Here is a 14,067-nt window from a genome sequence, read left to right as displayed (position 1 = left end):
TTCTTTGTTTGATTGCTGCCTGAATTAATGAACTTGTAAATATGTTTTTTGCTGTATTTTCCTGCATTTGATCATCACCTTCTGAAAAGGAACAAGTGAAAATTTTGCATAGAAGTTTTTCAGAAGTTTTGGCTTTCCTTAACCTTCCAGTTGCTTTTCTTATAGGTGTCTAAATCTTGATTTAAGATGTGAGATTTTATTGGAAAAAAATCCTTCTAGATTGTGTTTCTGGCCAAAAAAAAAAAAAAAAAAAAAGATTCGGAAATTTCAGTTACCACATCCCATGTATGAAAAATGCTCTCATCTGCAAAAAGAAAAAAGTGGGCTGCAAGAATTAAGAATTGATATGTAGCCTCATACCAGAGTCTAAATGAAGAATTCAAATGAACTAGGAAAATCAATGCTAAATTTGGTAGGTAATAAAAAGGAGGAAATTAGGTTAATGAGAATCTTTAATGACATAATTATTACTTACTTATTGAGAAAAAATGGTTTTTAAGTGATTATTATGAACTTGTATGACCTACACTAGAAGGGAGAAAGGGAAAAAACCCATGAAGTTAATATAACATATTTTCAGGCTGTGCTGGAATTTTTAGAATTTTTTTTTAGCAAACATATATGACATGCCTGCCAATTTTCTTACAGGTAATTTTCTATTTCTCTTCAACTTAGTAATGAAAATCTTAATAGCAATACTTACTAGAAGTTTAACATGTAGCATAACTATCCAGCTGAATTTTACTATTACTGATGAGGTAACTTAAAAGTCAAAAATTGTGTATAAAATTGACTGCAGCAAATTTAGTGGGTTTGTGTTAACAAAGTGCTGTGAAATATTGGATTTATGTAGTGGAAATATTTGGTCATCTTTGTAGTCATAGATGACCAAAATAAAATAAATGCTAGTACTCAATGAAAAAAAAAATTTGCAAATTCAGTTACCTAGATTCTAGATGGCAGAAAGCTGACAATTTCTCACTTTAATTCATAGATATTTGTGGTCTTCACAGTTTTAATGTAGTCCAAATAAAGCAGTGACATCAAGGCAGACAGTTCCTTCAGCTTTGATATTGGTCTACCAGAAGTCTGAAATGGTTTGGATGTTTGAAGCTCCTTTAAGGTGACATTTAACAGGTGTTCATTATTGATACGAAAAAGAGCTATAAGTTATTGCACATTTGCTTCTGTAGAAGTTGTGTTTAATTAATGAGTTAATGAGAAGGGGAATATTGAAATAAATGCTTTATCCTGAAAAAAAGTTATCAAGAAAGCATCTTTACCATGGTACTATATTTTTAGTTCAGCAATAAGTGGAATTTAAACATATTTATTCTGGATGATATAGCAGGCTAGCAATATGAAATTGGAAGAATGATTTTCTTAAACCAAGGAGCTGTTTTGATTGATTTATGAGTTAAAGTATTGAAAACCAAAAAAAATGTATTGATTATTTTTCTTAAGTACATTTGCTTTACTGGTGCTTGTAGCAGCAACTTTTTTACTCTGACTGTTAAATAGAAAATGGTCCTCACTTTTTAGCATATAGCTGACTTGGATTATTTTGGAAGGATGGTCAGAACAGGGAAAGTTGCTAATTTGTCAGCTAATATATAGTAAAAGATCTAAATGTGCTAAAAATCCTAACAAACTCAAGAAATCCCAGCACTTCTGTGTCTTTCAATTCTATTTCTCAATTACACATTACATTTGTTTCTTTAATTCACGTCCAAAAGCTCTACATTTATACAAAGATTTGATTTTTATTAAAAATAATTTCTATTCCCTGAGTACTGTAGCAAAAACTTATGAAAGAGGCCTCATGTGAATTCTTTAAACAAAAATTAGGAAGCATACCTAAAATAACTGCTTTAGTGTGTCTCAAAATTTCAAGTGACTTTAAACCCTTCACATATATTTGGTATTGTGACTTACACTTTTAAAACAGTTGTCTGTCTTCCTTCTTGACTCAAATGGCAAAGATGCCTATGGATGTGAGAATTGGATTCTGCTTGGATGAAAACAAGATATAAACTCCAAGAACAGTAATGTTACCAACAGAAGGTGATTCTATATATATGTTCCCTGTCACAAGCAGGTGCTTGGACTACTTTTCCATGTATTCTACATGTCTGATGACTCTTAAGCACATGGGCAAAACACTAAGGTTCAGTTAAAAAAAACCCAAACAACCTTCTTTAACATTTCTTCATCTGGAAATTGTCTGTACAGAAAATGATTAAAGATATCAGGCTCAGAATTTCTACTGTTCTGTCAGTTGAAGACAGAGAGGGGAAGGAAGGACAAGAGATAACATTTCTGAATTAGAACTGAAGAACCTTCAAATTGAAAGCAGTGACAGAGATATTTTTCTGAAAGATTAAAAATATTTATTAAAAAGTAACACATAAATGGTTGAAACAAAAATAAATGCCTTATTTATATTAACCCTCTTTATCCAGAATTAAAAGTACATTATTTTCCAAACAAAATAAAATTCCTACAAAGAAAGAGATGTTAATACAGCAAACTTGTTCCTGTTCCTATTGCATGCCCAACTGCAGTGCAAATAGTAATCAAGGAGCCACAAAGGTAATTTTTTTCTAGTAGCTTTACACTTAATCGGATGCAGATGCAATCTGAAATTGAAATACATCAGAAAATCAAAGAAGGTATTGAGAAAAAGTGAAAATGTAAGTTCTTCCTTCTGTGAAAAACAGAGAAACACACAAACTCTTCCTGTTTCTGAATGTTATGTTAAGGGTTTTTCTATGTGTATTACAGAGGAGGTGATGTGTTACGCTCTCGAAAGAGATACAATTAGACATGACGCAAATCGCAGCAGAGAACTGCTTGACCAGAAGGAACAGGAGAAAGCATCATAATGCTGAAGTACAGAAAGATTTGTCAGTCTGAACTAAAAATTGCTAAGGCTAACTAAAAATCTAAAACCTTCTCAAACTGTGTTGTAAATTCAGAGTTGGGGTTTGTTTATTTGTTTGGAGTTGTTTTTCTTTTAAGAAAAATGTGCACAGAAAGCATTCCATTTCTATCTCTAAAAACAATGCCGATTTGAGTGTGGTCAGTGTCTTCTATTTTTGACATACTAGACGTCTCATCTTCTTCCTGTATTAAACAAATGCTCTATATTGTGACAGATAATACTTAGCATTTGCTGTTTCTGTGGAGCCAGCCTGCACAGCCTTACATAATATTTCCAAAGAACATGATACTGAGAAGTGGAAAGAAATTATGTGAAACACCTTAGCAGGAAGATTTCCTCTAAAAGCACTCCTCTTTTAGGAAAGAACATACACATTTCTTGTATTTTAGAGATATTATATCTACCAAAAAAGCATCCTCTGCACACAAACCCTGTGGAATTAATTAATTAGAGAACCCTTGGGTTCACTATTAAACTTACTAAACAGGAATATATTTAAAGCCTTCCACCTTTTCATTTGTAAGTAATGTAAACCAACATTAAGGAGCTGAGTTGCTTCTGGCAGTTCAGAGTGGTTTCTCAAGTGTTATGTAAAAGCAAGTCTTTCTCAAAAGTTAACTTAAGAAATTAATTAGAGAATAAATTATCACTATTACATACTTAGCTTTGCTAAACTGCTACCATAGTTGAGACTAGCTGAAACAATTTACAACAAAACTACACAAATAAAACTCATTTGTGAAATGTAGAAAGACAAAAAAAGTCCTTTTATTTTGTACTCATGTACCAAAAAATCTTGCTTTTTAAAAAATATTTGAATCATTTTTACATATATCTGCATGTAGACAGAGACAATTTTTTTTTAATGTTAACTTAACTTACTAAGTCCAGCTAAGGCAACTAAGTCCTTACTAAGTCAACTAGGTCCAGTTCTTGAGACATATCTGCAAAAGTTACATTTTCTTCTATTCTGTTTACAAAATAGAGAAATATGACAGTGTTTTCCTTCTCTTCTACCAGTAGCTACCACTGAGAATGATCAATGCAAAACCATCCCTGAAGACCATAAGAAACTCTTACTGAACAAAATAAAGATCCAGGACTTGTCTCAGGTCAGCAAATCAAATTCATCAAACATAAACACTCTCCTGAAATAAACACTTGGATTTAATTCTGTCCTCATCCATATGACAAAATGATTTTCTTCTAGATATCCATATGCAAGCAAATATCTGTTTTTATAATAATAGCCTCTAGTTAACAGCTTCGTTTGGTCTTTCTTGGGAAGTCACAAAGATCTTGAATTCAAAAGTCACTGGAAAAAAAAATGGAAATATGCTAAAAAAAAAAAAATGGTTGTTGTATGTTGTGATTTTTGTCTTTCTTCCATGGGTAAAGAAGTCAGCTTCTTCTGAAAGCATCTTTTATTTTGTTCTGAGTTTTCTCAGAAGCTTCTTACCCATCCACGAGGTCTCTTGGAATTTTTGTCTGAATTCATTCTTGTTGAGATGCATTGCTCTTGAGCTTGGAGGAGGTAATCCTTGAATATCAGTCAGCATTCTTGGGCCCCTCTGTCTTCCAGGGCTCTGTCCTGTGGGACTCCACTGAGGAGGTCCATGAAGAGGCCAAAATGTGCTCTACTGAAGTCCAGGGTGGTGAGCTTGTTGCATGTGCTCCTCACAGCACTGATGATGGTCACCATGTCCACATGATGCCAATCATTTATCCACTTAGGTGTGTGTACTTCTCTAGTTCCTCTTTTTTTCCCCATACTACATGTGTAGATTCATCTGGGCTGGATCCTGAATAAAGCTGACTTGCTGGCTGGAGTACCTGGAATATTTTTGCACTGTTCTGTCCAGCCCTTACAGGCATCCCGCTTGCAAGATTGGGATGGATAGGTGCCTCCCTTTGCCTACAAATCTAGTTTAAAGCCCTTCACTAGTGCCCTTCACTAGTCTGGCAAATTCCTGACCAATATACTTTTCCCCTTCTTTTTCTAATGAAAACTCTTAGCCCACAATAAACCAGGATTACCAAAGTAAATTCCATGGTCTGAGTGACTGAAACATTGATTACCACCATTGTTCTAACCATCTGTTTATCTGACAGATTTGGCTGGTAATTTTCTCTCCTTTGACTTGGAGGATGGAGGAAGAAAATACTTGAGTCCTAGAGCCCCTTACCACATCTCCCAGGGCTCTGTAATCACAGTGTTTCTCAGACTGCTACCGGCTGTATCCTCTGTTCCCACATGGAAAACTAATAGTGGGTAACAGTGGGTTTTACTAGGCTTAACAGCTTCTCAGTAATATCCCTGATCTGGGTTTCTGGAAGGCAGCACACTTTTCTTGAAAGTGTGTCAGGCCAACAGATAAGTGGCTCTGTGCCTCTAAAAGTAGAAGCACCCACTACTACCATCCACAGCCTTTTCTTGTTTGAACTAGTTGTTAATTTCTGTATTTGTGGAGCAGATTGGACTGCTGCAGTTTTCTCTGGCTGTTTTTCCAGTGTGATGGATGTTGTCTTGTTAGTCTGCAGAGCTACAATGTGGTTCTGGGTGGGGATGTCCATCTTAGTGGAAATGTTCAGCTTAGTGGAAATTCAAGTCTTTTTGGAGAAAGTCCCTTCCTTTAATTAGCTCCTTTCCTCTTCCTTTTGTGTTTTTGTTGGTTTCCCCCCCCACTTCTACCCAATCCCCTGTGTTAATGTTCTCCCTCCTTTCCATGTGTTCCAAGGGATGAATTTTTGGCTTTTCCTCAGTGGGGTATGGCTCCCCTACCACTGAGCTCAGAATCAGCTCTCCCTCTCAGCCTCCATGGTATCTTTGTCCTCTGACTGCTTCCGGCAGCTCCAGCTCTTGCTGGAGGTCCTTCACAAGGCCACACCCATTACAGTTCACTGACCCACTCCTCTCACATTTGCTTCACCCTCCTGAGCTCTGGCACCAAATTGAGTAGATTGTCGATGTGCTCATACCAAAACAGGAATTGTCTTTGCTGTCCTCCAGTATCAGTGACAACCTCTGCACTCACTGCAGTCTGAGACCAGGACAGCTCCACATTGATTTGTGAGATCCATCTGGGTCACTGTGTTCCACCTGACAGTGACTTTTGACCAAGTACTTGACTGCTTATCTAAAAAACTACATAGATATTATCTATTTACCCAAATATACTGTTTTCTCACTTACAATTTACGTGTATAAATTTATCTATTTATGTGAATAGTTCTATGTATTCTAGAGATGCAAACAAAGTTCTGCTATGTTTTTGTTATGTCTGGAGATAAGTTATTGAACTTTAAACTAGGCCTTAGGGCCTTACTAGCTAACACAGTTTCTTAAGGCACTTAAAATGTATTTATACTTGCATAAAACTATAATTTATACTTCCACTTACTTAAAACTTGAACCTACACTTCTACTTCATATCTGTGAGGCTTAATATATTTTAATTTCTCTAAAGGCTTTAATTCAACCCCTGCATTCATTTCTCTCTATGAGGAACTCAGAGAAGCTTGCATTCCAACATTGTTCTACAATTTTATGTTAAGAGATTTTATATAAATTAGAATGTGGAAAATGAGAAACTAAAATCCAAAGCATTTATAAATTGATTAATAAAGAAACAGGATTTTAATGTAGCATGAGAAAAAAAAATTAAAGCAGAGACAGCATGTCTATCATGGGAAAGAATATGTCAAGCTTGATATAACAATTTATCATCAGACATTAACTTAAAAACAGTCTCACCAGAGTTTAATATTGGTGAAACCAGCTTAAGTGTACATCTCACTTAGACAAACTGGTGACATTATGAGTGGTTGTGTACCTAAAACATGTCTTATGCTAAGGCTATGATAAAACATTCTGTATTTGTATGGATCATATTTAAATACAATAAAGAAATGTGGAAATCATACACCAGTAAGTTGTAAAGCTCATAACTGGCTAGAAAACCTTTAGAGGGTACTCTCACCTGACTGGCTGCAGTTCTCTCAGCTTGAGAAGTTTGACCTCTGTCAGTTCTTGAATGGTCATAGCTTTGAGTTTCAAAGATGTGTGAAAAGCTCTTGGACCAGTGTGATCAAATGTTGTTCTACTGTTAATCTGTGACACTTTTAGGTTCTGTGAAGAATGGGATATGCAGCAGCGCAGTGTGACTAGTCATGAGGATTGCCAGTCCTCTACTGTGGCAAACACTAATGTGCCACAATAATTACAGGATTTTTGCCTGTGATAGTATAGCATAAGCCCAGTTAATTTTTGAGGCAACATGTGGAGTGGTAAGAGCTGGAATCTGAAAATTATTGTGCTTCAATAAAATCACTTCAGTCCAGCTGAGAACATAACAATTTAAATGCTGATCTTGAGTTGCTGTCGTAAGCACTTGGGCACACTTTCTTTCCAGTAGAGAATGAAAAAATTAACTAAAAAGTAATTAAAAATTTTATACCATGAAATAAGGGTGAAAAAATTCAAGTTATCCAAAGAAAATTAATAAGCAAGACAGAATTTCTCTAATATATATTTTATATTAATATTTTAAATTATATACATGGAAGATTGCAATCTGTTCTTTCTGTAAAAAGTGAATGGACACTATTCCGGGTTTATTATGAAGACCTGATTTCCTTGTGTTTTTACTATTCAAGTTTGTTTTCATATACTTTTTAAATGTAGACAATAATGAATGTTTCAGATTAGGTCTGGTTTCTTACTGTAAATAATTATCCACTATGCAGTTAGTCATAGCAACTTCGTTCCACAGTTGCACTAATTTACAGCAGTATCTATTATTATGTCTTAATTGTTTGAAGCAGTCCCGTCCTTTACCTGCCCAATTCTCGGAGAGAAACTCCCAGACAAAAGAAGTGCAACCAGATGCCCTCCTCCCCTGAGCTTGGCCACTTCTTTTGGTTTTTTTAAGTATGCCAGTCGTTAGTGTTTCCTAACAATTTATGGGAAAATAATTCCCTGAGTATAAAGTAACAAAAGGAAAGAAACCTAACCCCCAACAGCCTCTGCTCAATGATTTCAAAAGTTTGGTTGTGCCTGTAAGAAATGTAAAGAAAAGTTTAGAACATCCTTCACCCTCTGGCATTGCTTATGAAGCATTTTTTTTTTTTTTATTCTCCTGTGCAGTTCAGTCCTTCACACGTGAAGAATTAAAAAGATATGTTATCTGTCACTGGTTTTCTAAATTATATATAAATACAAGATATGCCATGGCAGAGAATGTAATTACACTGGCGGCAAGTGTGATAAATATATTACAGTGTTGGCTTTTGCAATTGTTAAAGTGAATATTATGTGTTTTATAATGTTGACATTTGTAAGAGAAGTTTTGCTAAAGTTTAGAGCTCTTTTAATGCGAATATTGTGTTGTGACACCAATGTTGGTGAAGAGTTGTTATAATGTTAACATTTAACCAATGAATCAAAACCTGTTGAATGTATCAAAAAGTAACAAATGGCCACCAATAAGATCACTGCACATGCTTTAAAAAGGCGGGACGAAGGAGGAACTATGTTAAAATGTTCAATTATGCATGAACATTTATGAATATGTAGTTAGCTGATGGAATACCCAGGGATGCTGCTGTGTTGACTGGTGTGCCTCTGGCTGTAGCTTAGCACCCAGCGCTGTTCCTTTTGCTTTGTTGACTTTGTACTCTGTTGTCCCTTTTTAAATTTTCTTTAAATTTTAACTGAGGAGTGGGCTTTGTTTCTCACAACAAGAAATAATAGCATAGTTACCCTATGACTTATCACAGTCAGTTTCACAATAACTCCTGATAATATAATTTTATTTATTCCATATAATAGAGTTAAAAGTAGACAATTTGTTTTGAGGAGAAAACCTCAACCTTGATATTCCTTCCATACTTCACTGCGTCCTACTGATCTGTAAACAGAACCAGTTACATGATTATAAAAAAATTCAAACATGAAAGGAAAAATTATGCAGTCTTTCTATAAACATTTATAATAATTCTCTGGTAATCTATACAAGTTCCATAAAATGTGCACTCCCACATGATGTTTTTTGTCATTAGTTTCATACGTTATAAAGGTTGTAATCACCATGTTTTTTATTCAGCCTGCAGTGGAGGAGAGACACTAGAACAGGAGGCAAGCCCTATTGCCAGCTTAGGAAGAAGACCAGGTAGAGCACTGCACTTAATTTAATTAGGTAATGCTAGTTGGACACTCAAAAATTTAAAACAGAGTGTTTAGTCATTTTTTTTTCACATACTGGGATAAAGAAAATGACATTTTAAATTGCTGTCTTATATTGTTTTTTCTCCCCTCTGTCTGCATGTGTCCTGATTTTATTGTTACACAGAGCAGACAGAAAAGTCATTTCCATCAAGATGATAAATAGTGTGGCAAAGTTGGCTTCCTAATAAGATTTGTACAAGAGAAGCCAGGAGCTTATCTTCACTCCATGTGGGGACCTCTTAGGCATTGCTGCTCTGGAGAATCTTGAAATGATCAGTCATAATCTCAGCTGCATACTGTAGTAGCAATTGGGAATCATCCTTGTGTCTATCTACATTCCTGTCCTGCTTACTCATGCACTTGCCTTTAGTGCAGAATTTTATTTACAGTGTAAGTCAACTGTATCTTACAACAGCAAAAAAAAAAAAAAAATTGTTGCTGAATCTAATGAAATGCTGTCTTCAGCTTAGTACCAGACATAACCTTTCTGAGGCCTTATGTGTATACAGCTACTGCTGAAAGTGAGTTCTTCAGAGCTAGTGCTGCTTCAGCTGACCCTGAAGTCGCTGTAAGGCTTCTAATACAGAAGCTATCCTCTACTGTCCTCCAAAACACCTACCAAGAGTTCAATTAACAATAATTCAGCTGAACTGGTGATAAGACCAATAGCAACTTGTGTTCTAAATGACTAATATGAGAACAAAGTTTAGGCTGTCTCAAAGATGCAAATGAATGCATTGTTAGCAGCACAGACATGGGAGTCAGGGATATAGGTAATTTTTTTACACCCTGAGGCAACAGAATTGTTTTAGGAATGATGGGATTTGTGTTTTCCTTGGGGAAACTTCAGGTGACAGTTAAAAAGGGCTCATGAACAGGCTGACTGTGAAAGAAAGATAGAGAGCCCTTCTGTGGAATTAAGAATGCTGTTGCAATGAATCCCCCAGCAAGCAAAAATACAGATTTAGTGAATGTTAATTTAGTATGTACTATTGATCTGTGTCCAGAGCAAAAATGCAGAAAGGCATATTGATACTGATATTAGGATGTGTTGTAATAATTAGTTTTAATTATGTCTACAGGTGGGCTATAATCAGAAAATATTTTAATGAGTTTTTTAGGCCCGACATGTTTTACTTTGTTAACTTCTCTTTCTGTCAAACTTATTAGAGAAGGATTGGAAAGCTCAGATAAAGCATGCTGTTAAAGGCACAGCAGGTATACACAGCTGGTGTAGGATTGGGTTTTTAATTCAATAAGTATACTGGCCAGTAGGATAAAAGAGCCATCTCAGGTTGACGCTGTTATCCAGACTAACTTATACGCGAGCAGAAAAAGAAGTAGAATAGCCTCAGGTACAAGAAGGGAGTATATCACAACTCAATATTTTAGTAGACAGTAGTAAGAAATAAGGAGGCTCATGGTGATAACTTGGAGAGAAAATTTGAAACATACAGTATAAAATGCATTTGAAAAGGAAAAATATCCTTCATTTTAAAAGGAAAGCACACATTTTTCTCTTTGTACTTCAAAGTGGCAGATTTTTTTTTTTTTCTGTAATAGGGTGTAAGAGGGTGTTAAGTTTAGCTGTATCCATATTTTGTATTCACAGACCAGACGATCTGGTATAACATATGCTACATTCTTTCCCTGGGTAGTATAGTAACTAAACTAATTTACTCTTTTAGAAGCATAGAACTGATTTAATTCAGAATATAACCTGAAGCAATTCCAACAGTTTCATGTTGCCCCATACTATATGTTGCCGCTTCATTGAATATAATTTTTCATTTTTGTGCATTGCATTTACCAGGAAACTGAAGGTCAGAAAATTGCTAATGACTACTTTTTTTTCTTTTTTTTTTTGTTTGTTTGTTTGTTGTTGTTGTTGTTGTTGTGTTCTATCTACTGTACTTCAACCACTAATGCAAATGGTTCATACAAAGCATGTATTTATTTTTACGAAGTTGTATGCATTTCTGAGCACCCTAATCTTTTCTTTACAGCCACCAGAGCAAGTCAGCAACATAATGTAGCTAAATTAAAACTAGCAAGACAAAATTGTGAATATGTGAATATAACCTGCAGTTTAACCTCAGACTTATCCTCAGGAGAGGCTTTACTTGCAGGCAAAACTGTGGGGTTCTTTTAACAAATGAAATTTTAGAGAGATTGTATAGCTTTTGCATTCATGACAACTAGTGAGCAGACAAAATCCTGGAACAGAGAAACCTAGCAGTATGAAGAAAAAGTTGATGATAATTAAATACTTTTTATCAGAGAACAGAGAAAGTTCTTGTCAAGTGACCGAGTTTAAAATTGTGTAGACTGGACATGCAGTTCTTAGCGCACAGTTCAACAATGCAATTGTAGCAACATTGTTTTAGTCTACAGATATGGTGCAGAATAAAACTATTCTTGATAGAAAGATCAAAAGATACAAGTACAGTGACTGTAAATGTTAGCCTCCAAATCATTACTTTAGGAAGAATGCCAAAGTAAGTCTAGAAAAATTATGTCTGTAACCGTTGGGATAGGTTTCACTGTACCTACTGTACAGATAGGTTTTAATCTGTGTGGTTGAAATGTTAGCTGGTTCATTACAAAGGTCAGGTTTTTGTAGAAGAGAAGAAAAACATCTGTCTACCAAACAGAGTGAATTAAACTCAATCTTTTTCCCATATAGCTTTTTCCCATTTCCAGCCAGCATATGTTATCTTCTGTAGTTGAAACATTGTTACATGTTGTGAATCTATACACACATTTCTTTGTATTCATGTGGGTATGTATCAGAGACAAGTAATAATAGGTGTGTTAAGAGGACTGATGAATGTCAGCTTTCAGGCTTTTAAGAAAAGCTTTCTTCAGTTAATGGTCTTTAAGAATACCTTCATGCTAATGGTTAATTCCTACCCTAGCTCTCACTCTATACACAGAACCATTATCCCTAACAGTCATGTTCTAAATTTGTGAGTGTACACCGCCACAAAACACACAAAAAAACTAGAGAAGTAGTCAGTCATATGGATTTGTGACTGAAGTTTCTGCTCCAGCTACCTATTCTGAGCTCCTCTCTGACCTCATGGACCCTAATTTCTCTTTTAGGATAGTTTTTGGGTCATTCCTGTGGCAGGGGTTGAGATCTCACTTGCTCCAGAAGCCGGCACCACGAGCCAGGTGCACCTGAAACCCCAGTCTAACTCCAGCTGTTGAAGGCACATCTACTCACACAGCCTTTGCTACTTAGTCCCAGCAGCACACACAGACACAGAAAACAGATGAGCATGCTGACCAAGACATTTTACACTTTACCATCCCCTTTTACACTCATTTCTGGTGTAAAACCTCCACTTTTTTTCCTCTCCTGTCCCTTTCTCCTGCACAGCTCTCTATCAGTTTGCATAGTTCTACTGGCCTCCCAAGCTTCTGGATCCCCAGGTTTGCATCCTTGTCAGCAAAACCCCTATTTGTTGCAGTTCGTTGGTAGCCCATTAATCAGTGTGTTGGACAGTTTTGCTTCTTGCCTTTGTCTCTATTACATTTACCTGTGACATTTTTGTGTCTGTATATTTTGCCCGTGGCTTCTCCCTTTTCTTTGCCATCCCCTTTTTCTAGGTGCTCAGTCTGGTTTTCCTTCTGAAATAAAAATGTCCATGTTCCGGTACCCTTACAAATGGGCACACATGATGAGATTTGGTAGTTTTTGTCGACTTTATCATTTTGTCTGCTTTGTTGATCACATTTGGGACTCTGTATGTTCCTGTTTATGTCTTCCTACTTTACTTATTTTCCCTTTTGCACTGAAAAGGTCCTTGGCCAGATACCCTAGAGGAACCAGACACCTGTTTCTACATACATTTAAAGCATTTAAAATCCAACCAGCCCAACACACATACATCTCATAGAACAGCAGACAATGAAATGGAGGTTATATTTATGGTGTGGTGATGAAAACACCTATCCATTCCAGTAGTAATGATTTTACTTAGAACCACTCTGACAGCAAAAAGGACTTTGAATGATATTTGAGGTGTAATGTTTAGGATAGATTCTGAATATCAGAGGCAAGGCTTATACTGTTGTTATGGTTTGGGAATAATTTTAATTTCACACATTCTAAGCAAATGCAACGGTCTTTAGTTATTGTTTATTGCATATTTTTCAGTAAAGTTCTCTTTTTTATAAAATCAGAAATATTGAGTTAAATATTTACCTTCTCCTAGTAAAGACTAGAATAATTTCTCAATTCTCTAGAATTTTGACAGGAAGGGAATGCTATTTTCTATTCTTTTCTAATCACCCCTACCCACATACATATTGTTGTAAGAACTGCCTGTGCAGCATTGGTCAGGATATTTAAACAAAAATTAAAAATTCATTAGAAACTTGGCGATAGAAACCTAATATTTAAAGTCAGGAATTTCAAGTTCACAGAATTAGACATTTTAAAATGGGGTTTGGGTTTTTGTTGCTTGATCCAAAGGTATTTAACTTATAATAGACTAGTATTGCTGACATTCTGATGAATTTGTGGAATTAAGATCAAAAAGAAGGCAAAGTTTTAACAAGCAAGCTCAATGCTATTAATACATATAAGCATGTCTGTTAATGTTGATAAGAAATGCCAAACTGTATCATGAAAGATTGAGAACATTGCCACTTTGGCAATGTTACAGTGGTCAATGAGTGAAAAGTTGTCTTTTTGAAAGGATTTCTGGCTGTCATTTACTGTCAGAATATTTGACTTACCCCTTCTTTCCAGAAGACAGTGTAGAGCCTGAGATGAAAAAGTGATAATTTATCCACAAATCTCTTAATTCCCCTGGTTTGCTGAACATCATGAAATTATTTGGTCATAAATGTTGAGGTGAAATATATACTCTGTCAAGGAAAATAC

The sequence above is a fragment of the Pyrgilauda ruficollis genome, unplaced genomic scaffold (assembly GCF_017590135.1).
Source record: "Pyrgilauda ruficollis isolate IOZ18807 unplaced genomic scaffold, ASM1759013v1 scaffold53, whole genome shotgun sequence".
Taxonomy (NCBI): domain Eukaryota; kingdom Metazoa; phylum Chordata; class Aves; order Passeriformes; family Passeridae; genus Pyrgilauda; species Pyrgilauda ruficollis.
This window is presented reverse-complemented; position numbering follows the sequence as displayed.